Source organism: Nycticebus coucang, unplaced genomic scaffold (genome assembly GCF_027406575.1).
Source record: "Nycticebus coucang isolate mNycCou1 unplaced genomic scaffold, mNycCou1.pri scaffold_46, whole genome shotgun sequence".
Taxonomy (NCBI): Eukaryota; Metazoa; Chordata; class Mammalia; order Primates; family Lorisidae; genus Nycticebus; species Nycticebus coucang.
Window position 1 is genome coordinate 318,725 of NW_026515579.1, and position 11,605 is coordinate 330,329.

An 11,605-nucleotide genomic window follows, 5' to 3' on the forward strand; every position below is an offset into this window, starting at 1 on the left:
TGCTCTGGCCTGAGCGCCCAGCGCCCAGCGCCCTCCCGCGGGGCTGCCGGCCTGTCTGCACTGTCCTCAGGTGCACTGGCCAGGCACCTCTTCGCTTCGTGGACACCTGGGGCTTCCGCCTGTCCAGCCTTCCTAGGCCCAACTGCTGGGGAGTCTGGCGTCAGGGGGCGCCACGGAGCCAGGGGGAACGGCGAGGCGCTGGCGGGAGCCTCCTGGCGGTGCTCCCCCTACCTCCCACCTCCCTGCGCCCGGCCCCGAGGCTGGGGCTTTGGAGCAGGCAGACCCGGAAAACATTAACTTTTGGGCCACGTGCAGAATAGCATCATCTACATGGACATTCCTTCCTCCTACCATCTCAGAAAACCTTTGATAACAAATTGAGAAAATGCAGATGATCTTTCCAACAGATGAAATCGCCAATACTCAAGCTTTTAGAAAAGGAAAGAGGAAAAGGACAGAGACAATGAACTCAGAAAATGCAAATAATGACCTGGATAACGGACAGAGAGACCCATATTCGGGAAATGCCTTTCTGCCCGGTGAGATCTCCAGTGAGGATGAAGAGCCCTTAGCAGAACTGTCTAAGGAGGAATTGTGCACCAAAATAAAAAGCCTGAAAGAAAAACTAACCAACACGAAAAGAAAACAGCGGACTTCGACAGTCTTTGGTCATGCTTCAAGTGTTACCACAGGCAGTCACCCAGTTTGAGGAGCTGGTTGGTATGGCAGAAGCCCTGCTTAAAGGTGTGGGAACCACGTCTACGTCTGCGTCCACCCTCTGGAGAGCAACAAACAACTCCTCCCCAGATTCATTTACTTCAACATGCAGTAACTCTAATGCTAATTGCAGTTCACCAGTTTCCTTGAAGGCTGAGGAAGAGCATCAGGCTGATAAGAAGCAGTTCAAGATTGAGAAATGGCAGATTGCCCGTTCTAATAAGAGCAAACCTCTGAAGTTTATTAATGACTTAATGCAAGTGCTATACACAAATGAATATATGGCCACACACAGCCTGACGGGAGCAAAATCCTGTACTTCAAGGGACAAAGCCGGAAAACCAGCTATGAATCAGAATGAAGTTCAAGAAATCATAGGAGTAACAAAACAATTATTTACCAATACGGATGATGTTTCAATTAGGAGAATGATAGGGCAAAAGCTAAACAACTGTACCAAGAAGCCAAATTTAAGCAAAAATCCTAACTCTCGGGATATTAACTAGATTATTTTGGTATTACAGGTATCTGTAACAAAGCTCCTTCAGTTCTAAATCTAGCATTGGATTTTGTGGAGAATCTGCAAACTTCCTGGCAGTGAGCAGAGACAGACATCTGCAGTGACAAGCTGTAAGACATCGTATCATCACTGGGCTCCCTGAGGGACCAACAAGCTCGCTGAAGAAGCTGCATGTAGGTAGAATCCCTCCTAAATACCACTGATGCATCAGACCAGAGAATTTCTCCCAATCAAATAAGCATGCAATATCATTTTTTGGAAATATGCATTTCCTGATCCCCCATACTACTCTGTACAGCTAACTTAACTGGATAGTCAGAATTCTTATCATAGCAACAAAAATTTCAATCTTTAAGATTATTCATTGTCCCAACTGATCATTATACATTTATTATTATCAATGACTCCTCTTTAGAGTTTTTGAATCTTAGTGTAAGTACATGTTTGGAAAAGTAAACAGTGAAATAATCGATGTTCACAAATATGACAGCAACAAATTCAGATAATAATGAAAATCTGATAATCATGACTAACAAGTAATAAGATTTTAGCAATAAAATTATAGAATTATTCCATTATCTAAAAATGTATAAAATAGGAATATGAAAAAAATCTTGCAGGTGTCAAGATTTTTTTATTTTAATATGACACTAACATACACACACACACACACACACACAAATCCAGGTTTGGGGGATTGTTAAAACAATGCATTGATTTTCAGAATTTTCTTTTTGTTTGTTTACCAGACATGTTTTAACTTTTTATTGCCCAAAGTATATTAACTACATATGTGGAATATAAAACATCAATATCGCCTAAGACATCCTATAGAAGATATAACGTCATATCTATTTGGTTGACTATGTTGCTAAACTGCTTAGTTTTAGCTGATTTATTTTAATCACAGCAGAAGAAAAATGAGTTGAAACAATCATATGGGTTGAATAATCACACACACAAATCATTTTGTAAATCAATAGAAGATTAAACACCCAAAGCCTTCCTGCAGGTCAGGTTGTCATACAAGATAACTCTACAATGAGAAGCCATGCTTCTTCACTGCACAAGGTCATGTTTAAACTTGGAAAAGAGAATGCTACAATAGTTACAAAGTTCAATATCCCAGATCCAGGGCACATTCCATAAATGTTGCTTGATAACAATGTAGTTGTATAAATTAAATGTTCTTAAAGAAATAACTTACGTAACATTTGCTACTTTTACTTAACCGTAAATAAATCCCACTGAAAAGATAAAAAAACATGAGCACCAGTTAGGGCGGCAGACAGAACACACATTTGTTCCATTGGTTAGTTACTCTAAAATGTTGCCATTTCTGCTCAACTTTCAGTATCCTTTCTTCCATGTTTGACAATTAATTCACCACTCTATCATGTAGGGGCTGCCATGGAATCAGAGATGACTCTGAAATTTCTGTAGGAAGGGTTTTAAGAGTTGAGCAATTCAACTTAGCAGAGAAGGTATTGCTGCAAGTGAATAGCCCTTTAGGTCAGCAATGGGCAAACACAGTCAATAATCTAGAAGTAAGTAGGCCGCTTTTCAGAGGTCTATCCTGTACGCACACATGGAGAAAGACACATAGTGTGTTAAAGTCAGCATGTTAAATAATTATCTTCAAATACTACTATAACAGAACCCAAGTGAATTATTTCACAACTCTTCAGTGTGTATCACTCTTAGGAAAATGTGGAACTCTGAGAGTATTTCTGGTGCTTTTACTAAAGTCCTGGCTCTTGGCTCTGACCCCTTATTTGAAGTTTGGAGAGCAGAAGTGAGGACTGTTAGAATTCTAATATGGTTGTGGACACAGGAGAGAGGTTTGTCTCTCTCACTTGGAGATAAAATAGTGCTTCGTCTTTTTCCCAGAATCTAGCATATGACTTGGTACACAGTAATGGTTTTAAAGTTGGAGGTGATTCCAAGATTTACCTCATTTAGAGATGACCTGTTGTTAGAATCAGATTTCTGGAATTGGTGCTGACTTTCTTCCTTCCTCTCACATTTCACAGGAAATGAGTATTCTTTTTTTTTTTTTGAGTCAGAGTCTTACTATGTGGCCCTCAGTAGAGTGCCGTGGCATCACAGCAACCTCAAACTCTTGGGTTTAAGCGATTCTCTTGCCCCAGTCTCCCGAGTAGCTGGGAAGAAACTAGTATTCTTAAAGTTTGACATTTTCTTTACTGGTTTTATTTAAATAGAATTATAATAATTTACCCTAAATAGAATAAAACTTCAAATACTTTTTCAGACTTCAACCACTTTCTCTTTCACTCCCTTCTTCAAAACAAAACACTTTGCAACTCTGGAGCAAGTTAAATAATCAAAAATCTAGCCCCAAATTAAGTTCCCCTGACACAAAACACATTTTTGGTTCCTTAAAAAAAAATCTCATACATAGTAAATAATGATAACTTTAGAAATTACTTTAGCAACTTAATCCCTAATTAAGGGATTTCACATACAGTTATGCATTGCTTGCCATGTGAGGAGGAGCTTGAAAAATGCATCATTAAAAAAAATGCAATTATGGGGAAAGGGCCAAGGAAGGGGAAGGGAGGGGGGAGGTTTAGGTGGAGGGAGAGTAATCGGTGGGACCACATCTAGGTGCATCTTAGAATGGGTACAGGTGAAACTTACTAAATGCAGAATACAAATGCCTATATACAGTAACTAAGAAAATGCCATGAAGGCTACGTTGAACAGTTTGATGAGAATATTTCAGATTGTATATGAAAGCAGCACATTATACCCCTGATTGCACTAATGTACACAGCTATGATTTAACAATAAAAAATAAATTAATTAAAAAAAATGCATTAGGCAATTTAGTTGTTGTGGTATAGGTGGTATATGTGTATCCTGTTATATACCCAGGCTATATGGTATGGCCTATTGCTCCTAGGTAACCAATCTGTACAGTATGTTATGGTACTAAATATGGCAGGCAACTATAACACAGTGGTGAAGTATTTGTGTATCTAAATATAGAAAAGATACAGTAAAAATATAGTAGAAAAGATTTTTAAAAGGTACACCTGTATAGCCTTGTTATATTTTTATGAGATTACCATGACATATGTAGTTTATTGTTGACATAAGCTTGTTAGGTGGCACATGACTGTAATTGATTTACAGAAAGGATCTTCAGCAAAATATTCCATCTAAGATAAGTAGATGTTGAACTCTAGGTAATAAGCTACATTAGAAAGGCATAATAGTTTTTAAAAGCTATAGCATAATCACACTTAGGTCAATAATTACTTTCTGCTCAAATTCCTGGGATCCTGTTTTAGGGGAGTTAAAAAGTCTTCTCTTCAAGTAGCCTAGAATCCCTAACCCCAGGTGGGAGAGACTAACTGAGACCTGCTCGTCACACTTGGGGGGGTGGGGGATGGGGATATCGAGCATCAGCAAAGAAGGCCCAGATCGGGGCGGCACCTGTGGCTCAGTGAGTAGGGCGCAGGACCCATATGCCAAGGGTGTCGGGTTCAGGCCCAGCCCCAGCCAAACTGCAACAAAAAAATAGCCGGGCGTTGTGGCGGGCGCCTGTAGTCCCAGCTGCTTGGGAGGCTGAGGCAAGAGAATGGCTTAAGCCCAAGAGTTAGAGGTTGCTGTGAGCCGTGTGACGCCACGGCACTCTACCCGAGGGCAGTACAGTGAGACTCTGTCTCTACAAAAAAAAAAAAAAAAAGAAGGCCCAGATCTGTCAGCAAACTGTGAGTTACGTGGGATATACCCTTAAAGATGGACAGAGATGGCTCACTGAGGCCAGGGAGCAGACTGTACTTAAGATCCCAACCCCAACAAACCCCAGGCAAGTGCGAGACTTTTTGGGGTCTGCAGGGTTCTGTTGACTTTGGGTACCAGGCTTTGCTGAAATTGCAAAACCCCTCTATGAAGCCATGAGGGAGGGACACCCCTTCAAATGGACAACAGAAAGAGAACTTAAGACTGCTCTGCTCTCTTCCCCCACTTCCGGACTCCCTGATATTACAAAACCATTTCATCTCTATGTAGATGAACATAAAGGGATAGCCCTGTCTCCTGGGATGTGTCCCTATCTCCCGGAGTGTGTCAGAACCCTCCCCATTCCACCCCCCACCCTTCTGGCTGTTGAGATTGGCGGGACCCTATCAGCTTTAAATTCTAGTATAGGCATAAGAGATAACCAATCCAAAGGCCATGCTTTGCTTCCCACGCCCCTCACCCCATATCCACCGCATAAAAACCCCCACCCACGACGAGTACACGGCTCTAGGCTCTAGGTCTCACCAGCTGCATCTGGGGGAAGGCCGACCACCTTGGCTCGAGCCTGAATAAATGCCCTCATGTGATTTGCATTGGTGTCCAGCTCTCTCTTGGGGATTCCGATTCTCGGATGCAACGCCATAATGAGACATTCTTTTGGTTTCTAAAAGCAGAAAATAAGGGCATTTTCCTGGAAATTTCCTCATCTCACATTTTAATTTTTAACATAACTGTAAGGACCAAGTTAACTCCATTTTTTTTTCTTTTTTTTTTTTATTGTTGGGGATTCATTGAGGGTACAATAAGCCAGTTACACTGATTGCAATTGTTAGGTAAAGTCCCTCTTGCAATCATGTCTTGCCCCCATAAAGTGTGACACACACTAAGGCCCCACCCCCCTCCCTCCATCCCTCTTTCTGCTTCCCCCCCCATAACCTTAATTGTCATTAATTGTCCTCATATCAAGATTGAGTACATAGGATTCATGCTTCTCCATTCTTGTGATGCTTTACTAAGAATAATGTCTTCCACGTCCATCCAGGTTAATATGAAGGATGTAAAGTCTCCATTTTTTTTAATGGCTGAATAGTATTCCATGGTATACATATACCACAGCTTGTTAATCCATTCCTGGGTTGGTGGGCATTTAGGCTGTGCCTTGGATTCTTTAAAGGAATTATCCACAATGTCATGAAAGCTCTGATTTGGCTCCTAGATGACTTGGGCGACCCCTGCTGGCAGCCTGTGAAATCAGGCGTGCCCACCACTAAACCAAAAGACAGACCCTCACTCCTAGATCCTGTATAAATGCCCTGTAGACTGTGTGGTCTGTGGGTGGTAGGGTATAATCATGGCTGTGAAGGCATGGAGTTTACTCTTATTGTTATTATTTTCTTTATTATTGTTATTTAAATGGAGGTATTAGAATGCAGGGGATGTATCCTACTAGCTAATAACCATTTAAGTTGCATTTGGGAGCTTTCAGGACTTGACAACAGCTTTTCAAAACCTCAGGCTGTTAAACCCCCTACTGGGTTAATGTGGCAGAAAAAGACAAGAACGACACCAGCCAATGACTTTTTGTACAGTGCTGTATCTTGAGCATCTGGAAGAGAGAAAGGGAAACAGATTCTTTCAGAAAATCCAATTAGAGAGAGAAGGAAATATGCTTTGCTGAGAGAGAGGGAGGGAGGGAGGGAGAGAACAGGTTCTCCCCAGAGGTAAAAGTCTCAATATTGACAAAGGAAAATCCTATATTACTTTGACTTAGCTCAGAAAACCAGTGTTTCTAGATGCCTTCTCAGGAAACAAACAGTGCAGGTGAACAGGAAATTGTTTTCACCCACAATTCAATTTAGACAATAACAAATATGATGGTTTTAAAAACATCATGAGAGGGAATACAAAAGCTTTTCGTGATTCCTTCTAGAAGCATGGGAGCCACATTCTCCCTCTGACTTGTTTATCGATTTTGAATGAACTGGGGAATCTGGAGTGATTTGGGAAATCACCCTTCACTTTTAGGGACCACATCCGGTATGAAAAATAACCCCTATTCTTAGCTGTACAGTTCATCTTTTTTTTTTTTTGTAGAGACAGAGACTCACTTTATGGCCCTCGGTAGAGTGCCGTGGCCTCACACAGCTCACAGCAACCTCCAACACCTGGGCTTAAGCAATTCTCTTGCCTCAGCCTCCCGAGTAGCTGGGACTACAGGCGCCTGCCACAACGCCCGGCTATTTTTTGGTTGCAGTTTGGCCGGGGCCGGGTTTGAACCCGCCACCCTTGGTAAATTGGGCCGGCACCTTACCAACTGAGCCACAGGCGCCGCCCCTCCTTAGCTGTACAGAAGCTTTTCAGTTTAATGAAGTCCCATAACTAGTACAACCTTTCTAGAAGGAAGTATGGAGAAACCTCAAAGCACTCAAGCTAGACCTCTCATTTGATCCTGCAATCCCATTACTGGGCATCTACCCAGAAGGAAAGAAATCCTTTTATCATAAGGACACTTGTACTAGACTGTTTATTGCAGCTCAATTTACAATCGCCAAAATGTGGAAACAGCCTAAATGCCCACCAACCCAGGAATGGATTAACAAGCTGTGGTATATGTATACCATGGAATACTATTCAGCCATTAAAAAAATGGAGACTTTACATCCTTCGTATTAACCTGGATGGACATGGAAGACATTATTCTTAGTAAAGCATCACAAGAATGGAGAAGCATGAATCCTATGTACTCGATTTTGATATGAGGACAATTAATGACAATTATGGTTATGGGGGGGAAACAGAAAGAGTGAAGGAGGGAGGTGGGTGGGGCCTTGGTGTGTGTCACACTTTATGGGGGCAAGACATGATTTCAAGAGGGACTTTACCAACAATTGCAATAAGTGTAACCTGGCTTATTGTACCTCAATGAATCCCCAACAATAAAAAAAAAAAGAGAGAGAAAAAAAAAGAAAAATAACCCCTACCCTAGTTGTTGCTTAGCATTTCATCACACCTTGACTTTGTCTGTTAATCTGTTAAGTTGTCTCTTGTCCAGACCAAATACACTCTTGTGTATTAAAAGCTCTTTGTGACACTATTTGTATAGCTCTTTGTGACGTTATTTGTATAGAAATTTTAAACATGTACAATTTACCTGGATTTAGAGGATTATAAATAAAACAACCTCCCCCTCCAGTTTTCCTCATTAAGGGGATCATATTGTATTAGAATATGCATTTCATTATGACATATTATGTTTTATTGTGTTTATAACAACTCCAAGGGGGGGCATTCTCACAGCACTCGTGGAGGTCTAGCTGTGGGACTCCTGTTATAGGCAGGCATCTCTTTTTCATTCGTTAAAGGGGTCATTTGGCTTTTCAATATAACTTGTATTAGTGCAATTATAGGAAACAAAAATCTTTAAACACTGAACCAGACAGGTTGTTCTTTAACAGCTGGAGAAAGACTTGCCCATACCCCATACACTCTACCTTCGTGTAGCTGAAACCCCTTTCTGTATAAATGCACATAAATAATACATTGCACATACACTGTATATGCAAATGCTCCTCCCAGAGACGTTCTTTTCTCTGAGTGGACAAAGGAAATGGACCTCATGGTGATCTTTGAAGACCATTTACAGTTATAACAGCCTATGTTTTCTACAAGAACACACAGTCATATAAAATTTAAAAGCATGCCTCGAATATGGGTGCTGATGCTGCTAAGGAGAGCTGAGGTAATGGAAATGCCCCTGTGATCGTTGAATTTCTTAGCCCCCGATTACCTTTGGAAAATGTGTCTGGGTCAGGCAGCTTTCTGAGCCCATGGAGGCGGGATGGTGACATGGGAAGGCACTGGCTAGGATTCAGCTCACTTGTCTCCCAGGCCCAATTCTACTGCTTGTTATCTGTGGGACCCTGCACAAGTGCCTGAACGCCTCTGGGTCTCCCTTCAGGCCTCTTTAATGAAGATGAGGTGATCTTCCTCCTAGCTGTGCTACAAGGATTAATAATAATATGCTAGAAGGATCCTGGGACTCAGTAATTGACTTCAGTTGTCATTAATAACACACCTCAACTCTATTACTCTTGGATTTGGAATTAGGGAGGCCTAATTCCAGATCAGGATGGGTACTTTATTTCACGTGCCCTGTGAAAGGGCTCACAGCTACTTACCTGATAGAATGCTTTGTCCCCACATGCCCTTGCTGTCACACACACACTCATTTACCACACTCTTAACTACCACACTCTAGTAAGTGCTCTCACAAATATGCACACTCACTGCTTCGCTCTGTGCATACATGTACACACACCCACACATCCCAGGCTGAAGTGAGCCCTTATACAGTCCCCACCCAGGTGGGGAAAGGAACAGCCAAGTGCCATGGATTTGGGACTAGCTTCCAAAGTTTCAGTGTTCTCTGGTGCTTTAGAAATCTGACCCCAAACTAACTCTGCTTAAAAAAAAAAAAAAAAAAAAAATTGTTACTCTAACAATCCCTCCTTTCTCTGATAACCTCATAGAAAGTTCAAGATTCTAGGAAGGAAATGGAAGAAAGGTGTTTTACAATTGCTGAAAAACCACTGTTTACTTAAAGGTGCATGTTTTGTTTTTCCAGTGACTAATTTGGTTCTCCTGGGAGGGGACAGAACCTAACCTGTGTGGTGGGATTTTTTGCAGTAAAACCATTTCCCAGCTGTATTGAGGGTATTATGGGGTGCTGTGGGCTGGAGTACATCTCCCCAGGTTTGGGTGACGAGGGCAGGAACCCTCAGGAGTCCTTGTGCAGCCACTCAGCCTGTGCTGAGCTCTGCTGTAGCCAAGGCCCTGTTCTAGACCTTGTAAGGGTCAGAAACATGAGGCCGCCCCTGCCTCCACCCCTGTCCAACAAGGAGCAAGGAGGAACAGACCATAAGGCTCCTGATGTCTGGAACACAGGAATTCTTCACCTAGCAGGTGCTGCCGGAGATGCTCAGAGAAGGAGGCATACAGGAGAAGGCATTTGAGCTCATCTTTGAGGGAATAGCATAATTTCCATGTGTGTAGGCAGGTTAGGGGTGATGGAGAGGGGGAGTCCAGGTCAAGGGCATGACCAAAGCAAAGCAGGAACGTGGCCCATTGCAAAGTATATTCACAGAATAGAGAGCGCCTGGTTTGGATGGAGCAGTCTGTCCCAGCTGGTGGTGGGAGATAAGGTGTGTAAGCTCACCTGACACTAGATGACAGCAGTCTTGACACCTGCTCTGCACTGTCTTCTGGGTGCTGGTTTTTGGAAGACAAATCTGACGATATTTATGTATTTTATCTGAATGCTGCATCTGTGGTTTTGCTTTATTATGAAGCATTTAAATTCCTCTTCCTATTAACCTGACTGTGGTCGTGTTCAATAGCCAGAGTTTGTCCCATCATTGTCAAGGAGAAGAAAGCATTATACTCACTCGGGGCTTTGGGCTGGAAGCCTGCTAAGGGTAAGGAGGTAGGCCTGCCTCCTCACCACTCACTTGCTAGTATTACAAGGGGCTAGGAGACAGGACTGTTCCTGCCTGGCTGTGTGGCTTTGGGAACTCTGGGTCTGGCAGATGGTTAAAATGGAATCTTGTTTTCTATAGGCCCTTTACAGGTACCTGTAGCTTGTTGAACCTGGGCGGACACACGTCTGGTCCTCCGTTTTTCTTCTTATCCCTTGGCATCGGGTGTGCGCCTCGACTGGCTTCTCCAGGGGCCCTTGTTGGACAGAGATGAAGACAAGCCATCCCTGCTCACCCCCCGGGACTACATTTGGTCCACAGGAAGCATTCTTGCATCCTTGCCACTGATGAACTCCAGGAGCATAGGCTATTCCTCTAGCCTTGCCCATCTAGCAGGGAAGGAGCAGAGTAGGACAATGAGACCCCACTCAGCATGGGGCAGGAGGCTTCAGTCCTGCATGTCTCTCTCCTGACTTCAGGGTAGACGTTTCTAAGCTCTCTGAGTAGTACCTCCATGAAAATACCTCCTGTAAGATGGTCAATCTCACTACTCTCCCGGAAGGGCTGGGATGGGGACTCACTCTATGGTGGTAACACTCTCCAAAGAGATCTCTCCACCAGTCTTATCACACCCTCCTTTTCTGAGCCCTGATGGAGATGGGGACCTAAAAGCCCTAAGGCAGGTTCTCAAAGCCATTGTCTGTGTGCGTCTGGACCTGGGAGGTGATGCAGAGTGCATGCTTCTTTAGTGTCTGATAGTCATTGTGCTGACACCTCAGTTAGAGGTCCCACTCCTGTGTACACACACATGTACAGGCAGACACACATGAATGTATGTAAACATGCACATCGGTCATGCAGGCCGTCTGTTCAGACAGCAGTTTTAGTGCTCACTTTGTGGGAAGATAGAGGGGCTTCTACTTTTTCACTTGGTTTCCTTTAGATTCAATTTTAAATACAGTCGTGTATATAACAATATATATATATATTTTTTTAAATCTTATTTGTTGTTTTATTAACATAATAATTTATATCTTGGGGAATTTTCCATATCAATACACAGTTTCTTCATCCTTTTTTACAGACTTTTCAAATGAAATAGTAGCTCAAAAAGCCAGCCAAT

At 42.6% G+C, this 11,605-nt stretch overlaps 1 pseudogene; it reads left to right on the forward strand.

The window, feature by feature from the left end:
- The first annotated feature begins 385 nt into the window (after positions 1–385).
- Positions 386–1,223, forward strand: LOC128579341 (BEN domain-containing protein 6-like; annotated as a pseudogene).
- Positions 1,224–11,605: the final 10,382 nt, after the last annotated feature.